This window comes from Balaenoptera acutorostrata, chromosome X, assembly GCF_949987535.1.
Source record: "Balaenoptera acutorostrata chromosome X, mBalAcu1.1, whole genome shotgun sequence".
Lineage (NCBI taxonomy): Eukaryota > Metazoa > Chordata > Mammalia > Artiodactyla > Balaenopteridae > Balaenoptera > Balaenoptera acutorostrata.
This window is the reverse complement of record NC_080085.1, coordinates 130514727-130539583: the sequence shown is the minus strand read 5'-3', so window position 1 is coordinate 130539583 and position 24857 is coordinate 130514727.

The window sequence follows — 24857 nt, the reverse complement described above, 5'->3', positions numbered from 1 at the left end:
GTCTGAAAAAAGGTAAGAAGGCTGAGTGGGACTAGGAAGGTGCACAGATGCAATGCTTCCTAGGGGGGAAGTGCTCGCCCACAACATCCACTCTGGGGTGCAGTGAGGCCATAAGCCCCAAGAGCACTCGGGGAGGGCCGGGTAGCAAATCTAGAGGAGGACTCACAGAGTCCCCCAGTTTGGGCCCTCTCGCAGTTCCGGTGTCCTGGAACCAGACTGGGACAAAGAACGAGTGGCGGGGGAATTGGGCTGGAGGAGCCACAGAGGGGAAACTCACCCAACTAAGTTGTCAATTACTTGCTGCGCAGTCTTAATTTGGATGTCTAGTGGCTGTCTAGGTGGATCTTCTCGAATCCAAAGAAATAGACCGATAGGAGAGTGAGAAAGACTGAGGGGAGAAAATGCTTGGCCTCCGTAGGCTCCTTCACAGCCAGAGAACTGGTCTCTGCCAGATCCTGCAGGCGGTGTCAGCCATGACCTAAGGGACTACTTGAATGTACATGGCTCAGGACAAGTTCCAGCCGCCCTCCAGAGGGGAGCCATAGCCCAGTAGGCAGATCGAGATTATGCCCTTTGAGGTCCTGCATTGGGCACCAGACAAGATGCTACAGGAAAGAAAGTGGGGTCGCAGAGGATGGTCACATCCCGGGTCTCAGGCAAGCCCTTGGGACAGTGCTGAGTGTTGATTCTTGGCTTCATGCAGGAAAGAATTGAAGAGTGAGCCATAGTACAGTGAAAGAAGGTTTATTCAGGGAGATACATACTCCACAGAGTGGGCCATCTCTGAAGGCGGGAAGCCCCAGGATACAGGGTTGTCAGTTTTTATAGGGGTGGGTAATTTCATAGGCTGAGTGGGAGGATTATTCCAACTGTTTTCAGGAAGGGGGCAGGTTTCCAGGAATTGGATCACTGCCCACTTTTTGACCTTTATGGTCCACCTTGGAACTGTCATGGCACCTGTGGGTGTGTCATTTAGCATGCTAATGTACAACAGTGAGTGTATACTGATGCTGAAGGTCTAGTGGAAGTCAACTCATCTGCCGTCTTGGACCTAGTTGGTTCTAACCAGTTTATGTCGTGTCCTCAATGACTATATTATTCTTTTAAAGGTTGTGCCCTGTCCCCTTCCTGTGTCAGTAACTGAAGCCTTAGGATCTCCTGCAGTCCCCCACCCCTGCCCCACACCCCCAGCCATGGGAGGGCATACAGAGTAAGAAGGGAATGTGGTCCAGACAGAGCCCAAAGAGGAGCAGTAACACATAAGGGGAAGGAGCCCCTAAGACCAGCAGCCAGCAAAGGGGACTGAGAGTGGGCAGCTAGACAAGTACAAGAGAGGCCAGGAAGAAGTGGTGCTATGGACAGAAGCAGAGGGAGGGAAAAGAGTGTTTCCAGAAGGATGGAGGTGTGGGAATGTTCAGGGCTGTCATTTGCTGTTGCTGATTTCAGAAAGGACAGGACTGAAAAATTTCCTTTGGATTTATGGACAAAGAAGTCTTTGTTGAAGTTTGTAAAAGCACTTTCTGTGGGGTGATAGGAGCAGTGGCCAAATTGCAATGGATTGATAAGTAAGGGAGGAGGGAAGAAAGATAATAAATGTGAAGGTCTCCTTCAAGACCTTTTGGTTACAAGAAAAGGAGAAAGATACAATTGTAGCTGGAGGGGATGTAGAATTGATAAAGGTTGTGATAAGTTAGTTATTTTTTTATGTGGGAGAATCTTAAATATACTTTTAGGTGGAGGAGAAGGAAACAATGGACAAAGAAAGGAGGAGGAGAAGAGAGAGAGGGAGGGAAAGAATGAGGCCCAAGGATTGGGGGTGGGGTGTGGCACTGGGCACAGAGGAAAAGAGACAAGTATGGCTGTCATTCAGGAACATGAGAGTTTGGGGCTCCAGAATCCCTCCTGTGTCAGGCATAATAATGGGCCCCCACAGATGTCTACACCCTCTTCAACCAGAACCTGTAGACGTATTATCTTACATGGTAAAAGGGAATTAAGGTTTCTAGTTTGCTGACCTTCAAATAGGAAGATGATCCTGGATTATCTGGGTGAGCCCAATGTAATCACAAGGGCTCTTATAAGTGGAAAAGGGAGGCCAAAGAGAAAACCAGAGATATGGCAGCCTGAGAAGGACTTAGCTCAATATTGCTGGCTTTGAAGATGGAGGAAGTGGGTCAGGAGCCAAGGAATACAGGAAGACTATAGGAGTTGAAAAAGACAAAGAAACAGATTCTCCCCTAGAGCCTCCAGAAGGAACACAGCCTGGTAAGACTCATTTTGAACTACTGACCTCCAGAACTGTAAGATGATATATGTGTGTTAAGTCCCTAAGTTAATGATAATTTATTATAGTAGCCATAGGGAACCAATACATCTCCCCCCCACATTTATTTCCTTCCAGGGTTCTAGACACTGGGAAATAATCAAGGCTCACCAGTTGAATGTGAGTATGGATTTATTAATTTGGGCAAACAGTTTAAACTCCCAGAGTACAGGCTCCTGTTCAAATTCTGTTGGAAAAATCTGGCTTGGGCTAGCAAGAAATCCATTCTGCAAATATTTATTACACACAAAGTACTATACTAGGTGCTAGGAATACAACAGACAACAAAATAGACAAGGCTGAACAGTACCAGCATAGAGGGAGGTTTCTAGTAACATGGATCAAGAATGGGGTAACTGTAGCACAAGTGTTCAATCTTTAGCTTTGCATCTTTAGAAAAGTCCTGTCCTAGTTCACTGATTTTGTCAGCTATGTTGATGTCCCCATAGGTGAGCAAAGAACACCTTTAAGTCAGAATAGGAAAGGATTGGATTGCCTGGGCTTTTCTCCAAGTGCTTAGTGAAGGACATGTGTGGGTAGGGAGAAGCTGTACAAGTTGGAGTTCTGACAGGTGTCAGGGCAAAAGAACAAGGGGCCAAAAGCATTTGGAATATACGTAAAAGCCATAGAGGTGGCAATGGAGCTAGAGGGCAGTGATGCCAGGAAGGCAATGCCACACTGGGAGAAAGTATAGGTACTGATGATCTGAATATCTGAGGATGTGCCTGATCCCCGTGGATGCTGTAGCCCTGTCCTAGCTCTCCTGCCCACCATGCAATGACTGCTATAGCACTGATAATAGTGTGTTGTCAGTGTTGGTTATCTGGCTGTCTCCCACAGGATTGTGAACTCTTTGAGGGGAGGGACTGTTTATGTCTTTACTTCCCAGGTGCATGCAAGTGCAAAGCATAGAACAGTCACTGTTTCTCTGCCTCTGGGAGGAGTGGAGCAGAGAGACAGAGACTACAAGCCACAGTGTAAGAGATAGATATCCCTGAAAGGGAGTCAAGGAGGGAAAAAGGGAAGGAGGAAAGAGTCATCCTTTTTACCTTTTTCTCTGTTGCTGCCAGCCTGCCAAACCTCCTCCTCCATTATTGACCTTTTCATTCTCCCCACCCACCTCCTTGAGGGATTGATTGACAACTATTAATAAATGAAACTCCCTTGAAAGATGTCTTCAGCAAGCAGCCAGGGAGAGAAATCCCAGCAACTAAGGGATGCAAGAGCATGGACATCTGCATTTAAGGTCCTGTCTGTGAGCCTTTGGGGCAGCCCCTGAACTCTGGCTTCTGGAAAGGATGCTCACTTCTAAGGGACTTACTTAGGGCCTCAGATTCCCACTTTACAGGAGACCCAGAGACCAAGTAGAGACAGGCCTGCACAGCAGTGTCTCAGCAGGGACTCCCTGAAATCTTGGTATAGGAAGAACCCTGAGTTTGGCACATCGTATCAAGCAGAAAAGTGAAGCACATCTTTCCACATCAGAGAAAGGGATTCCCAGGGAAGAGAGAACTGGAACTGGTTCTGGTTCTTTCCCACCTCTTCATCCACAGCCTCATCACCCTAGTTCCCAGGAAAACATTAAATTGAAGCCAATAACTGTTTCATTTAGTGACATCTGCTCAATTTGTTACAGTTATTCAGATCTGAACATTTTTAATAGTATAGCCTTCCTCTGATATAAACACAATTTTTACGCAGAATGAATATTTAAATTGTTTCTTTTAGGGTGTGTAAACGAGCAAATCAGAGCAAGCCTACTATATTAATGATTCTTTTCTCATCAGCCACTGTGGATCTCACACTTCACCGCTAGAAGTTTCACCTTTTCCCCAGGGTTTCAAGTTAGGAAGAGTGTATTCAGAACCAGGGGTAAAGGATGTAATGTGAAATCAAGAAAGAAGAGTGGTGCAGTCTCCTCCGGGAGCTATGTGGAAACATCTTCATCTTGTAATGATGCCCCCAGGCATTGGTATGTCAGGAATTTAGTGCTCCCTCCCAGGCTGCCCCCTGAAGCCATCTTTCAAGCGGATTTCATTTAGTTGTCAATCATCCGAGGAAATGGAGGAAATCAAAATGGAGGAGGAGGCTTGGGGGCTGGCAGCAGAAAAGAAAAAGATAAAGGAGGATAGGATGATCCTTTCTTCCCTTTCCCCTTTCAAGGCTGTCTAGATTTATCTCTTTTCTTCTTTTCACAATGATGGAAGCTCAAGATAAAACTTCAGCTGCATTTCTCAAATTGTGGTTGATTGTCTCTTGTGCCCCTCCTCCCTGACTCTGTGAGATCAACAGGGGGAAAGAATATTCTACATATAAGAAACAACATGTGCAATGTCCCAGAGGTTCGAGAGAGCAAGTAGCTGTTGAGGAACCGTTAATAGTTAAGTGTAGCTCAAAAGGAGAGTACTGGTGGGTGGAGAGGGCAGAGAACAGAGTGTAGAGGCATATGATGAAGATGTAGGTATAGAGATAAGTAGAAGTCAGTTGTGCAGAGTTGTATAGGCCAGCATGAGGAATTTGAACTTTATCTGAAGATCAATGGGGACCCATTGAATGATGTTAAATAATAGAATAGCATGGTCAGGTGAGATTTAGTAAAATCTTTTTGACTTTTGCTGGTAGACGTGAATGGTGAGGAATAAGATTGGTAGCAGGGAGACTATTTAGAAGGTCATTAAAACAATTTAAGCAATATATCATGTTCTGGACAAAGGTAATGTAAAGGGGAAGTCCAGCTTCTCTAACACCCCAGCCAAAGACAAATAGAATAAAATTTTAAGAAATAGAATTGAGGGCTTCCCTGGTGGCACAGTGGTTAAGAATCCGCCTGCCAATGCAGGGGACACGGGTTCGAGCCCTGGTCTGGGAAGATCCCACATGCCGCGGAGCAGCTGGGCCCATGAGCCACAACTACTGAGCCTGCGCTCTAGAGCCCAAGAGCCACAACTACTGAGCCCGTGTGCCACAACTACTGAAACCCACGCGCCTAGAGCCCGTGCTCCACAACAAGAGAAGCCACCGCAGTAAGAAGCCCGTGCACCACAACAAAGAGTAGCCCCCGCTCGCCACAACTAGAGAAAACCTGCGCATAGCAACGAAGACCCAACGCAGCCAAAAATAAATAAATAAAATAAATAAATTTATAAAAAAAAAAAAAGAAATAGAATTGATAGGATTTGGTCTGTGATTAAATATGGGAGTGTGGAAGAGGAAGGGGTATAGCTCCATAGTCAGGTTTGTAGCTTGGATGTCTAAATTGATGGCCATGCCATTTGTTAATTATCGTTATGGCTTGGTGTTGAGAGTGAGGGATCTGATGAATTTAGTTTGAGGAAATCCAATTAGAGATGTTCACGAAGAAGTTGGATATTATAGATCTGAGATTAGAAGAAAGACCTGAACCAGAGATGTGTATTTGTGATCCACCACATAGAGATTATAATTGAATTTAGCAACAAAGAAATCCTTGGTAATTGTAGAAATATCACCTTTAATGAAGTTGCAGGTAAGTTTTAGATGGGGTGGAGGAAAGTACAGGGGATCCTATCAGATGAATTTTTTGGAAACCATGAATTTTCATTGAAGCCAATCTACCTACTGGTGAGATTTTTCTCTAGCAGTCAGTGTTGATCAGGCTAGATGAATGAGGACAATGGAAGAATGGCTTGTGTAGATAGGATGTGAGAATAATAGGGAAAAGGAGTTGGAAATGTTGAAAAGAGAGCAGGAAGTAGAAGGAATTGTTCCTTTTTTTTTTTTTTTTTTAGGAATTGTTCTTAAAGAGTTTGAAAACCAAATATTTTAGGAATAGATGAGTAAGTGAGCTATAACTATAGCAATTACGGTTAGAGAATTGAATGTTTGAATTTAAGACATCACAGTGGATTAATTTTAAGTATAATCAATGGAGTGGACAGCTAAAGTCTAGTGAAGGAGGAAGCCATTTTTCATGAGGAGGACAAGGGTGTTGGATGGATCTTCCACAGGGATATTGTAGTTACCCAAAAGGATAGCAGATCTTGGAGTAGAGAGGAAGACTGTGAGCCTGGAGACATAATCTTCAGTGAAGATTAAAGACATCAATGTTGATGTGAGGAGAATATAACCAAATAATTCAAGCCATTATTATTGATACATTTTCTGTTCCCAGCCCTGGCCCAACACAGAGTAATATCATGAATGAATGAATGAATGAACTAATAATCTAAGGGATTCTCTGAGTCCTAGAAAAATGTGGTACCCAATCAAGGTGATTTTTGTTGCAGACCCATGTTTAGGCTCAATAGGGTGAAGAGAGAGGCTTTCCTAAATCCCCAAAGTCATCGTAAAGGAAGTAGGTGGAGTCCCCAGGGATTCATCCCACATTAGCCTTGGAACTGGTCACTACTGCTCTGAATCCTACTCCAAGAGATCTTTCTCAAAGCCTGCCATGGGAACATTGATGAGCCTAAGTCCATGGAGGCTGGACTCTGGAAAAAGATGGTGACAACTACTGTACCACCCTGGACACTCCTGCTCCCTACCTGCACACACCATTTGTCCTGGCTAGAGCTCAGGGCTTTGGAGTGTTTGCTCTTTGGAGACACCTTAGAGAAGACTATGAGGATGGAGCTGTCTCTCCATAGATCTCTTTACACAGCATTGTGGGGCCCCCTGCTCTGAGCAGGCCTTTGACACACCCTAAATCTTTGCTGCAGCATACCTGGGCACTCCATATTTGGAACATAAAGATCACATTTCATAGTAGGAAAGCCTTCTGTTTATTGACTTCCTATTATTCTGATGTCACTTTGTGTAAGGATTATAGACATAAATAATTGCAACAGAACTTTCAAGAGTAAATGTTATTGCTGTGGATTGAAAACAAAACAAAAATAATTCCATTACTGGGTGGAAATGATAATATTAGGCTATGTAATTTTTCTGCTATGGTAACTGCAGAATGAAAAGATAATAAATACAATATTAAAGGTGGACATGAGGATTGGGCAGAGCAAAAACTTAGTCATCATCATGAAAACCTCACTTCCCACTCAAACTGCCTTTGCCTACACACAGACTGAAAGCAAATGTCTGAAGTCAGTGCACCTTTTACTGTAATGTGCTTGCAAATCCCCCAGGGATATTAGTAAAATGCAGATTTTGACTCAGAGGGTCTGGGGCAGGCCTGAGATGTTACATTTCCAACAGTTTCCCAACAGATGCTGCTGATGCTGCTCCCTGGCCACAGCTGGAATAGCAGAGACTGAGCAAGTCTCAAGCCAAGTCTTAAATGGGCCAGGCCAGGGCAGCTGCCTAGTTCCTGACAGGAAATGCCCAGGTGGGAGTGCCATCCTTGGGTGCCAGGTAAAAAATGGTCATGATAATGATCACAGTTCTAGGCTCAGTGTTGGGATTCTAGCGGCCTGATCTATAGTACCTAGATCTCTTCCCTTATGGAGTTCTGGACTGGAGAGCTAGATGCCTGAGTCAGGCAGGAGGAGAAGGAAATTAACAGCTCCATTATTGGTAAAGTCTGAATGAGAGACTTTGGCTTAGTGAGCAGTCACCATGGGCTTGCCAGCCCCTCATCCCAATTCTGCAGATGAGACCACCCAGGCATTAGCACAGCTTGTCAATCCCCTGCCTTCTCCTGAGGGTCAGGCCCCTTTCTGCTTGGCAGAGAGCAGATCATAAAAGCTTCACTGTGTCCTGAATGTGGGCTGGCTCCTAAAACAGAGTGCGAGGAGGGGGCTGCTCAGGAGGAAGGAAACAATATTTTAAAGTTCTTTTCCATGTTTATCTTCTTCCCCCACTGCACACACTCACATACCCACACACTAACTAAACAGCAAGCTTTCTCAGGGCAGGGATTTAATCTGCATTGTTCACCATAGTAGTTACTGCTAGAATATTGCCCAATGCCTAGTAAACGCTGAAAAATATTTGGCGAATGAATGAACTTTCAGACAACTCTATAAGGTAGATATTATTTTATCCTCATCTTTCCAATGAGGAAACAGAGGCACAGAGTGGTGAAACAATATGCACAAACAACCTGCCTTCTTTCAGCCAATGAAACATTAAATTACATTGCCCTTTTCTCATAGCTTTCCAACTGCCACTGCCTGGAAATGTCCATTCAATCAATAATACACAGCATGCATTTTTCCCTTCCTCCTTTCTAACAGAACCCTAGATTTTGTTTATGAGTCTGTTCCTTCCACATTGATCATACTATGCATTGGGTTAACCTGACCCTTTTAGCACCTGAAACACATTTGATTGGTTCAAGATAATCCATCCCCCTTTGCCCTTAACTAGTTCAGAAATGGGAATGAGAAATGAAAAATTGGCTAAGGGATTCTGGGAGAGTTTTAGTTCATTCTTTTGACAGAATTTCCACCAGTGATGCTCTCCCTCCTTCTGAAAGCAAGAGAAAAAGCAAGTAATGTCATTTCTGTCCCATAACCCAAGAGGGATAGCAATAGGATGGAGTCTATGGACAGCAGAGTGGAAAGAACTTGAGTCCCTGATGATATTAATAAGCCACTGGATCATCCTGCCCTAAAGCCCACCCTACCTCTGCATTATATGATGCAATCAACTTCCTTTTGGTTTGAACTAGCTTGATTTGATTTTTTTTCTTTTATTTGAATCCAAATGTATAGTAAATGATACATAACAACCTTATCTCTGCTGCCACCTAAAGGAAGAGGGTGAAAGAGAGACAGAATATTAAATACATTCATCAGACTCTGACTCATTCATGTCCCTCCACCCCTTGGCTTCCTCTCCTGCCTTTCGGTCATCCAGAGTTATAGGGTGATGAAAACTTTCCCCCTTAGACTTCTTGAAGAACACTGTAGTCATTGAAAGTATATCTGTATGGAGGAAAGGATGGTCAAAATATCTCGAGCATTACATGTTCATCAGCCACCTATTAAACTAAATGTTTAGGGAACTTCACTTTCAAGATATCTTACTGATAACTTATGTTTACCTCTCCTCCCTCCCAAAATCCCATTGAAGGTGTGAGAGAAGTGTAAATATAAGAATAATCCCATACTGGCATTAGAAGGCCTTGAAGAATGCCATCAATAGTCTACAACATGGAGCAAATTTTGGAAGCTAGAATTCAAATGGGATAAAATTAATGGTGGGTCTTAACAGAACTGAGTAAACTAAAGCTCTGTGTAGGTGTGAAAGAGACCTCTGAACTCAGGAAGACCTAATGATTAGAGGCAACTATAGGTGAGAGTGGAAAAAAGCCATAGAGGGAATCTTCAAAGTAGTTAAGAGTAGGGGAGCAGCTTCAGTGATAATTTCTTAAAGCAACTGATTGTGTTATTTTCTTCAAAGTATGAGTCTGTTCTGGGAGAGTTCCACAGGTATCTTCAAGGTGTACAAGGGATATAGAGCTCCTGAAATGCTTGTCCCCAACCCCAACATAGTCAGGATTCTGTAATCAGAATCTTGAGTCAGTGCATAGGGAACAGGAAATTTTACTTATTCTGTGGTAATACACACATCTATTAGTATTGATCAATCAGTGATTCTCTACCTTGGCTGTATATTGTAATCACTTGGATAGCTTTAAATACTGACACTGAACAGTGGTTACCTTTGGAAGAGTATTAAGTGGGAGGGGTAAGAAGGAGTTTTTCTGGAGTGCTAGAAATGGCCTATATCAGGGGTCAGAAATGCTCATTCCTTTATATATTGTCCGTCACTGCTTTTGTACTACAAGAGTTCAGTAGCTGTGACAGACAGTGGCTGGACCATAAAACCAAAAACATTTGGCCCTTTACAGAAAAAGTTTGCCAACCTTTGGTCTATGTCTTTTTTTAAAAAAATATTTATTTATTTATTTATTTAGGCTGTGCCAGGTCTTAGTTGCAGCACGCGGGATCTTTAGTTGTGGCATGCGGACTTCTTAGTTGTGGCATGCATGCGGGATCTAGCTCCCCAACCAGGTATCGAACTCAGGCCCCCTGCACTGGGAGCACGGAGTCTTACCCACTGGACCACCAGGGAAGTCCTGGTCTATGTCTTTATCTGAGTCACAATGTGTTGTATATATATATGTGTATAAGACTCAGATAAAGATCTATTGAGCAGTACACTTACAATTTTTGTACTATACTGTGGGTAAATTAAAGCCCTAAAAAGAAGTAAATAAAAAGAGAAAAATTCAATGCTGGGGTACCACCTCTAGATAGTCTTATTTATTTGGTCTATGTTATGGTATCAGGGCTTTTAAAAACTCCTAAGGCAATTGTAATAAGCAAACAAGATTGAGAACAACAGAGTTAGATCCTCATTTATATGAACAGACAAACAAGGATCACCAAATACTTAAGGAAAACCAACCACATGAATGAAAGACACCAAGTACACATACAAAAAAAAAAAAACCCTGAAGAAACAGTTAATAAAGAAAACATAGAAAACTTAAAAATAGATGTCATTATTATTCTATAAAATATAAGAGGGTAGAAATCCACTAACTAAGAGCAGTCAGCTCTGCAAAGGAATTAATCAGATAAACTACTTATTTTGAACAATCATTATTGTAAAATCTCTCAGTCAAATGATTAAACAGCAGAAAGATAATACATGTGTTGCAAATTAGTGAACTGGAAGATTAATTGGTGGCATTCTCCCCAGATATGGTGCCAAAGAAAAGGATAGGAAAATTATGAGAGAGAAGTTAGGAGACTTAGAGGACAGATCTAAAAGAGTAAATGTCTAGACAATAGGAGTACCAGAAATAAGTAACAAAGAGAATGAAATAATAGTGAACCAAATAATAGTGAACTAAAATGTCCCTGTATTAGTGAAAAACTTGAGTCTTAAGATTGAAAGTGTTCACCTAATTAGTGCTGATCTGAGGGAAATATATCTATTTGAGGAGGGAAATGGGAAAGGTTTAGTTAACAAAATTAGAATGTGTTGGGACTTCCTTGGTGGTGCAGTGGTTAAGAATCCGCCTGCCAATGCAGGGGACACGGGTTCGAGCACTGGTCCGGGAAGATCCCACACGCCACAGAACAACTAAGCCGGTGCGCCACAACTACTGAGCCTGTGCTCTAGTGCCTGTGAGCCACAACTACTGAGCCCGTGTGCCACAACTACTGAGCCCGCGTGCCTGGAGCCCGTGCTCTGCAACAAGAGAAGCCACTGCAATGAGAAGCCCGTGCACCGCAACGAAGAATAGCTCCCGCTCGCCACAACTAGAGAAAGCCCCCATGCACCAATGAAGATCCAATGCAGCCAAAAATAAATAAATAAATAAATAAATTTATTTTAAAAATGCTATAGAATGTGTTATATTGGTAGATCAAGAGAGAAACAGAGGAGGGAGAAGATGGCGGAAGAGTAAGACGCGGAGATCACCTTCCTTCCCACAGATACAGTAGAAATACATCTACACGTGGAACTGCTCCTACAGAACACCCACTGAACGCTGGCAGAAAACGTCCGACCTCCAAAAAGGCAAGAAACTCCCCCCGTACTTGGGTAGAGCAAAAGAAAAAAGAAATAACAGAGACAAAAGAATAGGGACGGCACCTGCACCAGTGGGAGGGAGCTGTGAAGGAGGAAAGGTTTCCACGCACTAGGAAGCCCCTTCGCGGGCGGAGACTGCGGGTGGTGGAGGGGGGAAGCTTTGGAGCCACGGAGGAGAGCGCAGCCACAGGGGTGCGGAGGGCAAAGCGGAGAGGTTCCCGCACAGAGGCTCGGCGCCGAGCAGCACTCACCAGCCCGAGAGGCTTGTCTGCTTCCCCGCCGGGGCGGGCGGGGCTGGGAGCTGAGGCTCGGGCTTCGGTCGGATCGCAGGGAGAGGACTGGGGCTGGCGGCGTGAACACAGCCTGAAGGGGTTAGCGCACCACAGCTAGCCGGGAGGGAGTCCGGGGAAAAAGTCTGCAGCTGCCAAAGAGGCAAGAGACTTTTTCTTCCCTCTGTGTTTCCTGGTGCGCGAGGAGAGGGGATTCAGAGCACCGCCTAAACGAACTTCAGAGACTGGCGCGAGCCGCAGCTATCAGCACAGATCCCACAGCAACAGGGGCACAGAGGAAAAAACGGAGAGATTCCCGCACACAGGCTCGGCGCCGAGTAGCACTCAGCAGCCCGAGAGGCTTGTCTGCTCCCCCGCCGGGGCGGGTGGGGCTGGGAGCTGAGGCTCGGCTTCAGTCGGATCGCAGGGAGAGGACTGGGGCTGGCATCGTGAACACAGCCTGAAGGGTTTAGTGCACCACAGGTAGCCGGAAGTGAGTCCGGGAAAAAGTCTGCAGCTGCCGAAGAGGCAAGAGACTTTTTCTTGCCTCTTTGTTTCGCGGTGGGCAAGGAGAGGGGATTCAGAGCGCCGTCTAAACGAACTCCAGAGAAGGGCGCGAGCCGCGGCTATCAGCGCGGATCCCACAGCAACAGGGGCACAGAGGGAAAAACGGAGAGACTCCCGCACAGAGGCTCGGCGCCGAGCAGCGCTCACCAGCCCGAGAGGCTTGTCTGCTCACCCGCCGGGGCGGGCAGGGCTGGGAGCTGAGGCTCGGGCTGCGGTCGGATCGCAGGGAGAGGACTGGGGCTGGCGGCGTGAACACAGCCTGAAGGGGTTGGCGCACCACAGCTAGCCGGGAGGGAGACCGGGAAAAGGTCTGCAGCTGCCGAAGAGGCAAGAGACTTTTTCTTGCCTCTTAGTTTCGCTGCGCGCAAGGAGAGGGGATTCAGAGCGCCGCCTAAATGAACTCCAGAGAAGGGCGCGAGCCACGGCGATCAGCGCGGACCCCAGAGACGGGCGTGAGACGCTGGGGCTGCTGCTGCCGCCTCCAAAAAGCCTGTGTGTGAGCACAAGTCACTCTCCACACCGCCCCTCCCGGTAGCCTGTGCAGCCCGCCACTGCCAGGGTCCCGGGATCCGGGGACAACATCCCCGGGAGAACGCACTGCGCGCCTCAGGCTGGTGCAACGTCACGCCGGCCTCTGACGCTGCAGGCTCGCCCCGCCTCCTCTGTACCCCTCCCTCCCCGCGGCCTGAGTGAGCCAGAGCCCCCGAAGCAGCTGCTCCTTTAACCCCGTCCTGTCTGGGCGGGGAACAGACGCCCTCAGGCGACCTACACGCAGAGGAGGGTCCAAATCCAAAGCTGAACCCCAGGAGCGGTGCGAACAGGGAAGAGAAGGGGAAATATCTCCCAGCAGCCTCAGAAGCAGCGGATTAAAGCTCCACAAACAACTTGATGTGCCTGCATCTGCTGAATACCTGAACAGACAACGAATCAGCCCAAATTCAGGAGGTGGACTCTGGGAGCAGGAGATATTAATTTTTCCCCTTTTCCTTTTTTTTGTGAGTGTATATGTATATGCTTCTGGGTGAGATTTTGTCTGTATAGCTTTGCTTTACAATAGCTTTATTTTACTTCACTATATTATAGCCTCTTTCTTTCTTTCTTTCTATTTTTTCTCCCTTTTACTCTGAGCTGTGTGGACGAAAGGCTCTTGGTGCTCCAGCCAGGCATCAGGGCCATGCCTCTGAGGTGGGAGAGCCAACTTCAGAACACTGGTCCACAAGAGACCTCCCAGCTCCACGTAATACCAAACGGCAAAAATCCCCCAGAGATCTCCATCTCAACATCAAGACCCAGCTTCACCCAACGACCAGCAAGCTACAGTGCTGGACACCCTATGCCAAACAACTAGCTAGACAGGAACACAACCCCATCCATTAGCAGAGAGGCTGCCTAAAATCATAATAAGGCCACAGACACACCAAAATACACCACCAGACGTGGACGTGCCCACCAGAAAGACAAGATCTAGCCTCATCCACCAGAACTCAGGCACTAATTCCCTCCACCAGGAAGCCTACACAACCCACTGAACCAACCTTAGCCACTGGGGACAGATACCAAAAACAACGGGAACTACGAACCTGCAGCCTGTGAAAAGGAGACCCCAAACACAGTAAGATAGGCAAAATGAGACGACAGAAAAACACACAGCAGATGAAGGAGCAGGCTCAAAACACACTGGACTTAACAAATGAAGAGGAAATAGGTAGTCTACCTGAAAAAGAATTCAGAATAATGATAGTAAGGATGATCCAAAATCTTGGAAATAGAATAGACAAAATGCAAGAAACATTTAACAAGGATGTAGAAGAACTAAAGAGGAACCAAGCAATGATGAAGAACACAATAAATGAAATTAAAAATACTCTAGATGGGATCAATAGTAGAATAACTGAGGCAGAAGAAAGGATAAGTGACCTGGAAGATAAAATGGTGGAAATAACTACTACAGAGCAGGATAAAGAAAAAAGAATGAAAAGAACTGAGGACAGTCTCAGGGACCTCTGGGACAACATTAAACGCTCCAACATTCGAATTATAGGGGTACCAGAAGAAGAAGAGAAAAAGAAAGGGACTGAGAAAATTTTTGAAGAGATTATAGTTGAAAACTTCCCTAATATGGGAAAGGAAATAGTTAATCAAGTCCTGGAAGCACAGAGAGTCCCATACAGGATAAACCCAAGGAGGAACACGCCAAGACACATATTAATCAAACTGTCAAAAATTAAATATAAGGAAAACATATTAAAGGCAGCAAGGGAAAAAAAACAAATAACACACAAGGGAATCCCCATAAGGTTAACATCTGATCTATCAGCAGAAACTCTGCAAGCCAGAAGGGAGTGGCAGGATATACTTAAAGTGATGAAGGAGAAAAACCTACAACCAAGATTACTCTACCCAGCAAGGATCTCATTCAGATTTGATGGAGAAATTAAAACCTTTACAGACAAGCAAAAGCTGAGAGAGTTCAGCACCACCAAACCAGCTTTACAACAAATGCTAAAGGAACTTCTCTAGGCAAGAAACACAAGAGAAGGAAAACACCTACAATAACAAACCCAATACATTTAAGAAAATGGGAATAGGAACATACATATCGATAATTACCTTGAATGTAAATGGATTAAATGCTCCCACCAAAAGACACAGGCTGGCTGAATGGATACAAAAACAAGACCCATATATATGCTGTCTACAAGAGACCCACTTCAGACCTAGAGACACATACAGATTGAAAGTGAGGGGATGGAAAAAGATATTCCATGCAAATGGAAATCTAAAGAAAGCTGGAGTAGCAATTCTCATATCAGACAAAATAGACTTTAAAATAAAGACTATTACAAGAGACAAAGAAGGACACTATATAATGATCAAGGGATCGATCCAAGAGGAAGGTATAACAATTGTAAATATTTATGCACCCAACATAGGAGCACCTCAATACATAAGGCAAATACTAACAGCCATAAAAGGGGAAATTGACAGCAACACAATCATAGTAGGGGACTTTAACACCCCACTTTCACCAATGGACAGATCATCCAAAATGAAAATAAATAAGGAAACACAAGCTTTAAATGATACATTAAACAAGATGGACTTAATTGATATTTATAGGACATTCCACCCAAAAACAACAGAATACACATTTTTCTCAAGTGCTCATGGAACATTCTCCAGGATAGATCATATCTTGGGTCACAAATCAAGCCTTGGTAAATTTAAGAAAATTGAAATCGTATCAAGTATCTTTTCCGACCACAACGCTATGAGACTAGATATCAATTACAGGAAAAGATCTGTAAAAAATACAAACACATGGAGGCTACACAATACATTACTTAATAACGAAGTGATTACTGAAGAAATCAAAGGGGAAATCAAAAAATACCTAGAAACAAATGACAACGGAGACACGACGACCCAAAACCTATGGGACGCAGCAAAAGCAGTGCTAAGAGGGAAGTTTATAGCAATACAAGCCTACCTCAAGAAACAGGAAACATCTCGAATAAACAACCTAACCTTGCACCTAAAGCAATTAGAGAAAGAAGAACAAAAAAACCCCAAAGCCAGCAGAAGGAAAGAAATTATAAAGATCAGGTCAGAAATAAATGAAAAAGAAATGAAGGAAACAATAGCAAAAATCAATGAAACTAAAAGCTGGTTCTTTGAAAAGATAAACAAAATTGATAAACCATTAGCCAGACTCATCAAGAGAAAAAGGGAGAAGACCCAGATCAATAGAATTAGAAATGAAAAAGGAGAAGTAACCACTGACACTGCAGAAATACAAAAGATCATGAGAGATTACTACAAGCAACTCTATGCCAATAAAATGGACAACCTGGAAGAAATGGACAGATTCTTAGAAATGCACAAACTGCCAAGACTGAACCAGGAAGAAATAGAAAATATGAACAGACCAATCACAAGCACTGAAATTGAAACTGTGATTAAAAACCTTCCAACAAACAAAAGCCCAGGACCAGATGGCTTCACAGGTGAATTCTATCAAACATTTAGAGAAGAGCTAACACCTATCCTTCTCAAACTCTTCCAAAATATTGCAGAGGGAGGAACACTCCCAAACTCATTCTACGAGGCCACCATCACCCTGATACCAAAACCAGACAAAGATGTCACAAAGAAAGAAAACTACAGGCCAATATCACTGATGAACATAGATGCAAAAATCCTCAACAAAATACTAGCAAACAGAATCCAACAGCACATTAAAAAGATCATACACCATGATCAAGTGGGGTTTATTCCAGGAATGCAAGGATTCTTCAATATACGCAAATCAATCAATGTGATACACCATATTAACAAATTGAAGGAGAAAAACCATATGATCATCTCAATAGATGCAGAGAAAGCTTTCGACAAAATTCAACACCCATTTATGATAAAAGCCCTGCAGAAAGTAGGCATAGAGGGAACTTTCCTCAACATAATAAAGGCCATATATGACAAACCCACAGCCAACATTGTCCTCAATGGTGAAAAACTGAAACCATTTCCACTAAGATCAGGAACAAGACAAGGTTGCCCACTCTCACCACTATTATTCAACATAGTTCTGGAAGTCCTAGCCACAGCAATCAGAGAAGACAAAGAAATAAAAGGAATACAAATCGGAAAAGAAGAAATAAAGCTGTCACTATTTGCAGATGACATGATACTATACATAGAGAATCCTAAAGATGCTACCAGAAAACTCCTAGAGCTAATCAATGAATTTGGTAAAGTAGCAGGATACAAAATTAATGCACAGAAATCTCTTGCATTTCTATACACTAATGACGAAAAATCTGAAAGTGAAATTAAGAAAACACTCCCATTTACCATTGCAACAAAAAGAATAAAATATCTAGGAATAAACCTACCTAAGGAGACAAAAGACCTGTATGCAGAAAATTATAAGACACTGATGAAAGAAATTAAAGATGATACAAATAGATGGAGAGATATACCATGTTCCTGGATTGGAAGAATCAACATTGTGAAAATGACTCTACTACCCAAAGCAATCTACAGATTCAATGCAATCCCTATCAAACTACCACTGGCATTTTTCACAGAACTAGAACAAAAAATTTCACAATTTGTATGGAAACACAAAAGTACCCGAATAGCCAAAGCCATCTTGAGAACGAAAAATGGAACTGGGGGAATCAGGCTCCCTGACTTCAGACTATATTACAAAGCTTCAGTAATCAAGACAGTTTGGTACTGGCACAAAAACAGAAATATAGATCAATGGAACAGGATAGAAAGCCCAGAGATAAACCCACACACATATGGTCAACTTATCTTTGATAAAGGAGGCAAGCATATACAGTGGAGAAAAGACAGCCTCTTCAATAAGTGGTGCTGGGAAAATTGGACAGGAACATGTAAAAGTATGAAATTAGAACACTCCCTGACACCATGCTCAAAAATAAACTCAAAATGGATTAAAGACCTAAGTGTAAGGGCAGACACTATCAAACTCTTAGAGGAAAACATAGGCAGAACACTCTATGACATACATCACAGCAAGATTCTTTTTGACCCAGCTCCCAGAGAAATGGAAATAAGAACACAAATAAACAAATGGGACCTAATGAAACTTAAAAGCTTTTGCACAGCAAAGGAAACCATAAACAAGACGAAAAGACAACCCTCAGAATGGGAGAAAATATTTGCAAATGAAGCAACTGACAAAGGATTAATCTCCAAGATTTACAAGCAGCTCATGCAGCTCAATATCAAAAAAACGAACAACCCAATCCAAAAATGGGCAGAAGATCTAAATAGACATTTCTCCAAAGAAGATATACAGATGGCCTACAGACACATGAAAGAATGCTCAACATCATTAATCATTAGAGAAATGCAAATCAAAACTACAATGAGATATCATCTCACACCGGTCAGAATGGCCATCATCAAAAAATCTAGAAACAATAAATGCTGGAGAGGGTGTGGAGGAAAGGGAACACTCTTGCACTGTTGGTGGGAATGTAAATTGATACAGCCACTATGGAGAACAGTATGGAGGTTCCTTAAAAAACTACAAATAGAACTACCATATGACCCAGCAATCCCACTACTGGGCATATACCCTGAGAAAACCATAGGTCAAAAAGAGTCATGTACCAAAATGTTCATTGCAGCTCTATTTACAATAGCCAGGACATGGAAGCAACCTAAATGTCCATCGACAGATGAATGGATAAAGAAGATGTGGCACATATATACAATGGAATATTACTCAGCCATAAAAAGAAATGAAATGGAGGTATTTGTAATGAGGTGGATGGAGTTAGAGTCTGTCATACAGAGTGAAGTAAGTCAGAAAAAGAAAAACAAATACAGTATGCTAACACATATATACGGAATCTAAGGGAAAAAAAAAAAAAAAGGCCATGAAGAACCTAGTGGCAAGACGGGAATAAAGACACAGACCTACTAGAGAATGGACTTGAGGATATGGGGAGGGGGTGGGGTGAGATGTGACAGGGTAAGAGAGTGTCATGGACATATATACACTACCAAATGTAAAATAGATAACTAGTGGGAAGCAGCCGCACAGCACAGGGAGATCAGCTCGGTGCTTTGTGACCACCTAGAGGGGTGGGATGGGGAGGGTGGGAGGGAGGGAGATGCAAGAGGGAAGAGAAATGGGAACATATTGTATATGTATAACTGATTCACTTTGTTATAAAGCAGAAGCTAACACACTATTGTAAGGCAATTATACTTCAATAAAGATGTTTAAAAAAAAAAAAAAAAAAGAGAGAAACAGATAAGTTACTAAGCAGGCTATAATGTGTCCTTATTCCAGTGACCAAGACAAGCCAAGAACATAATTGGAGTTCAACTTGAGTGTCCAAGCAAAATTTAACTATACAAGTATGACTACCAGGTGTTCCAATTTTAGGCTCCTTTATGTAAATTATATAGCACTGGGCTTCCCTGTTGGCACAGTGGTTGAGAATCTGCCTGCCAATGCAGGGGACACGGGTTCGAGCCCTGGTCTGGGAAGATCCCACATACCGCAGAGCGACTGGGCCCGTGAGCCACAATTACTGAGCCTGCGCGTCTGGAGCCTGTGCTCCGCAACAAGAGAGGCCGCGATAGTGAGAGGCCCGCGCACTGAGATGAAGAATGGCCCCCACTTGCCGCAACTGGAGAAAGCCCTCACACAGAAACCAAGACCCAACACAGCCATAAAAAAAAAAAAAATTATATAGCACTGAGAAGAGCCATATATAAGTAAAATAACCAGTAATTAGGGGGGAAAAACACATGATCTATCTAGCTTCCACTTAAAGGAAGGCCAAGGCAAGAGGTTTGGAGGGAATTGTGCAGTGGAGAGAGGTAAGATCACATGGATATATTCTTGGGCTAAATAAAAAGGATTTACTGGGCCTGTCTGGGCCTGTAGAGAAAATAGCTCATGTTTCTGCACAGTTAGGGCTTGCTGAGCAAATCTTACTGAAACCTGGGACCTCGGATAAAAGGGCAAGCCTTGGAAGGTAATTTACAATTGTGTAGTAAGAGAACTCCAGACAGATTTATCACTCAAAGTATGTGTTACATTTCATTCCTAGATTGTAAAGCTGGAGACAATGGTCTGACCTTTCCCCTAGAAAGATTTATTTACATTCCAAAAGGTTAGAGTAAGGCTACCAGATCCTTCCCAAGGAGCAAAGATTTTTTTCTCTCCTTTCAACAGGGACAGCCCCTCGCCCCCCCACCCCCCCACCCCTGCCTTCTATATAAATGCCCAGAATCATTTCTTCTGCATTCCTTGTCTGCAATATAAATTGTTTGTGTAGGGTGACATCTAACTCTCATCTTGTCATCCAAAGTATAAGAAATTAGGGCACAGGAGAACTACAAAATTGTTATTATCTTGAAAGTAAATAATGATCAATCTATTCTGTTCCAGAAATCTCATGTGCATTCAGGATAATATTAATAAATAGGAATATTAAAAACAGCCTGTAAACTCTGGACCTTTTTTTTTTTTACCTCTCATTAACATGGTTACAGTAGATACAAGTAGATCAGATGTTTGTGCATCCATATTATGTCATGTTTTCTACCAGTTGCTTTGCTACACATGAGGAAATCCCAGAGATAGAAGATGGGATATATCATTTTCCTCATAGCTTTTGTGGATTGCCTTAGATAAAAAAACAACTGTGGCACCTTGCTGCCTTGATTGCTTAACATGTTCCTAACTGCCATTAAGGAGAATCATGCTTACCCAAAGAGTCAGAATGGGTAGAATAGCCACCCAAAGGGCAAAGGACAGCTGAAAAGGTGAAGAGTATTAAAGAGAAGACAAAAGACCAAATTGCATTAGCCAGACTAGGCTCTATTATGCTGTGGGAGTAAACTACCTTAAACCACGGAGCTTAACTCAACAAAGGTTTATTTCCTTCTCAACTGTGTCCACTGCAGGTCAACACAGGGATCCTGTTTATTATAATCGGAAACTCTGGCTGACTTCATCACAATACCTACTTCCATGAGCACACAGCAGGGTAAAAGAATGTGGGAAATTGCACATGGACATTTTAAACTTGTCTTTGAGTAAAACATATAACTTTGGTTCACATTTTTCGGGTAAAGCAAATCACAGTGGCCTCATCTAACTTCAAGGGGTGGGGAAGAGCGATCCTACCATGTGCTTGAGAAGAGAACAGAAACACTCAGTAGATACCACTAGTCACTACCTCAAGAAAGGTCTTTCTTTCTTGTCACCAAATATTTTGTCTACTCTTTTTTCTTCATGCAGAACACATTTACCACTCCCCATGGGAGGAATCGAGAAGTCTCATTCAATCACTTTTATACTCTCAAAATCTAGGATCTCTGAATAGTGTTTGGAAGTTTCTTTATCTGTTCTGGAAGACTATGAACTAAAAAGAAAAGTTATCTGCCCCTTCATATCCAATATTCAGGCAAAAACAACCACAATAACAATCCCTTCTGGAGAGAAGATTAGGAATCACAACATAGTCACTGGCTAACAGCAACTCTTAAATTCTACTAAACATACTCAGAAAGAGTTCCCTGCCTAAGGAGGGAGAATATTCCTTGGTAAGCCCTGATTCTGCTCCCTGGGAAGGGGGATCCCTGGTCAGTTTTTCCCTATGGACCTTGTCTCTGCCCTCAGAGGGTGTCTTTCTTTTCTGTCACCCTCCTTAACCACATCTGGATTGAGCATCAGAAAATATTTACTCCTTGTGGGCTGAAAAACTCACAACCTGCTTCCTCTTTATAGTAAATATGGAGCCCAAGGGTCATTTTAAGTTTCAAACAGTCACAGTAATTTTGTCCAGGCTTCTTACCTATTTAGTTTGGCTCAGATCCAAATATCAATAACCATACCCACAATTCATTACTAAACACACTTTGCATATTTACTATATTTATTTGCTTTCTCAGACTCATGTTTCTCACAACTTAACTATGAGTACCTTGAGCCTATCAGGCTTTTATGGGAGAGCTGGACCCTAAGTTTATTTTCCCTCAACCATTCTTTCCAATACAAAATATTTACTTGTGGTAACAGCCCTAATTTGTCTTTCCTTTGAGACAATGCAGTCCATTCAGAGATCTTTACACTGGTCAAATAAGCATGCCCTTGATTTAATCCTGCTCTAAGGCTGTTTTAAGAAGCTATTGCCAACAAAAAAACTTCTTTGTTTTATCTTTTACTCATTGAGGCTAACTTGCAATTGTCTCTTCCAATTTTACAAGTCCTCACATTTGTGGACTCTTACCTTTTGTCACTGCTTGCAAACCAGCCAATTCTTTTCTGACCTTGGCACTTTCTTTTAATAACTTGTCAAATGTGGTCAACAGTGACTAACACACAGTGCCAACGTTCTCTATTCCAATCTCTTCTCCTAGAGCTAAACATTCATTAGGTAAATTAACTGCCTTACAAATTAATACAGGCAAAAGTTTCAGTAAATATTTCACCATTACAAAACATGGATCACCATTCTTCCAACCCCTGATAACAGTTTATTTGGTATCCCTCATCTGGTACCTCAGCCAATGCTATTATAATTATTAATTTTATTGGTTTTTTGTTATGGTAATACCCTCCTGTTTCAGTCTGGATAGGCTAGATTATGCTGTTATAATAAACAACCAAAAAATATCAGTGGCTTGAAACATTAAAATATTTCTTTTTCATACTGTCTGTTCAATGTTGAGCAGCAGGAGGGCTTTGCTCACTGTAGTTACTCAGAGTCTAGACTTACAGAGGCTTTAGATAAATGTGGGTTTTCACAATCACTACTGCAGAGGAAGGAAAATGTTGCAAATTGTGTACTGCTATTAAAACTTTCATGGAAGGGATATGTCATGTCTTCTCTAATCTTATTAGCTAATATTGGGCTGGCCCAGAAGTTCGTTCGGGTTTTTCTGTAAGATGTTCTGGAAAAACCCGAACGAACTTTTTGGCCAACCCAATCCATGTCACAAAGCCACACGTAACTTCAAGGGGTGTGGGAGGTACAATGTGCCCAGAAGAAGAAACAGAAACATTTGAAAAACAACACTAATGACTTATCACAAGAAACCTAGACACATCCCAGATCATGTTTCGAATTCTGTAGATAAAGGGAAACACTGAAATTTTCTACAGAGAAAGAGGTTACCTACAAAAAAAGGTGAATCTGACTTGTATCAGACCTCTCATCTGCAATGCAGGATGTTAGAAACAGTGGAATAATGTATATACAATGCTGAAGGAAAAGGATTTTAAACTAGAATTCCCTAGCCAGGAAAATTATCAATTAAGTATGATGGCAAAATAAAGGCCTTCTGAGCCACACACAGACTCAGAAAACTAACAAAACATGCCATATAGCTGAAGTAATTATTCTGAGACATACCTGGGCAAAAGGAAAACAGAATCCAAGCAAAAATAAGGCAAAATATAGGAAACAGTGGTGAATAAAAAATAAAACTTGCAGTTTACAATATATAGCTATTGATAATAAGGCTACAAAATTAACACAATTTTTAATGTAATGGCTTATAAAATAGCAGTGATGTACTATTGAAAATAATGATTTGAAATAAAAATTCAGGTGATATCAACAAAACCTGGATACTGTGGTAGGGGCAGAAAATAAAAGCTTACTGAAAGTCTTGTTTGGGAGAGAAACTAAATTTTGATTACTATTCTTTGTTGACAGGAGGTTGTAAGTTTAAATATATTTGCTAGAAATTTGAAGGCAACAACTTGCAGAATGGAAAGAAAATATTAGAGCTTACAAAAGAGTAGATGATGGTAGAGAGGAGAAATAAAATGCTATCCATCTAGCAAAAATGAGAGGACAAGAAAATGGAGAAAGAAATTACGAGGAAACCAAGATAAACATAAAAATTAAAACCAACTAACAAAAACTACATCATGCGTGTTCCATTTCTTGTATTGGCAACATGAAGAGTTCCATGGATCCACTCCCAGTGAAATTCATAGCCATTATTTTTTAAACAACCGTATAAAATATCTGGAAATAGTCCTAAGGGAATATGCAAATTAAGAAACACTTATTCAAAAAAGTTTACTGACACTTGGTAAGAACAGTGAGAGTCTATGGTATTTGAACCATGACCCACTTCCTTCCTCCACCCTCCCAGCACAGTGTTAAGGAAACTCCACTCCAGGTGCATGCAGCCAAAAACAGAGAGTTCCCTTTCCTTCCAGTTCCCAGTCAAGGGCTTTGGGTATCTTCCTGGGAAGGATGGGAATCAGCATTTCTCATCCCATCCCAAGGTACCTGTTTCAGAGGCTAAGTTTCAGGAGAGTAAAGCTGAGAAGTGGAGAATCCCTTCTTTCACCCAGCTCCCAGTTGTGGGACAGAGTCTTTCCCTTAGGAACAGTGCACTGAGAACACTGGAACCCTTATGTTCCTCACCCTGGCAGAGTTACCATGCCAAGAGAGGCAAGCCAAAAAGACCTGAGGCAACTGACCACTTCCCCTCCATGCCAAGCAACCCACTACTAAAGCAGGGGTATTATTTAGAAAAAAAAAGTTCCACTCTCCCTGCTTCCAGCTCCAGAACAATGGGCTCAGAGATTTTGACCAGGAAGATTCAATCCATAGGAACAGAGATCTCTGAAGACTACCTAAAGGAACTGACTTCATTTGATACAGAGTATGGGGAAGTCCAAG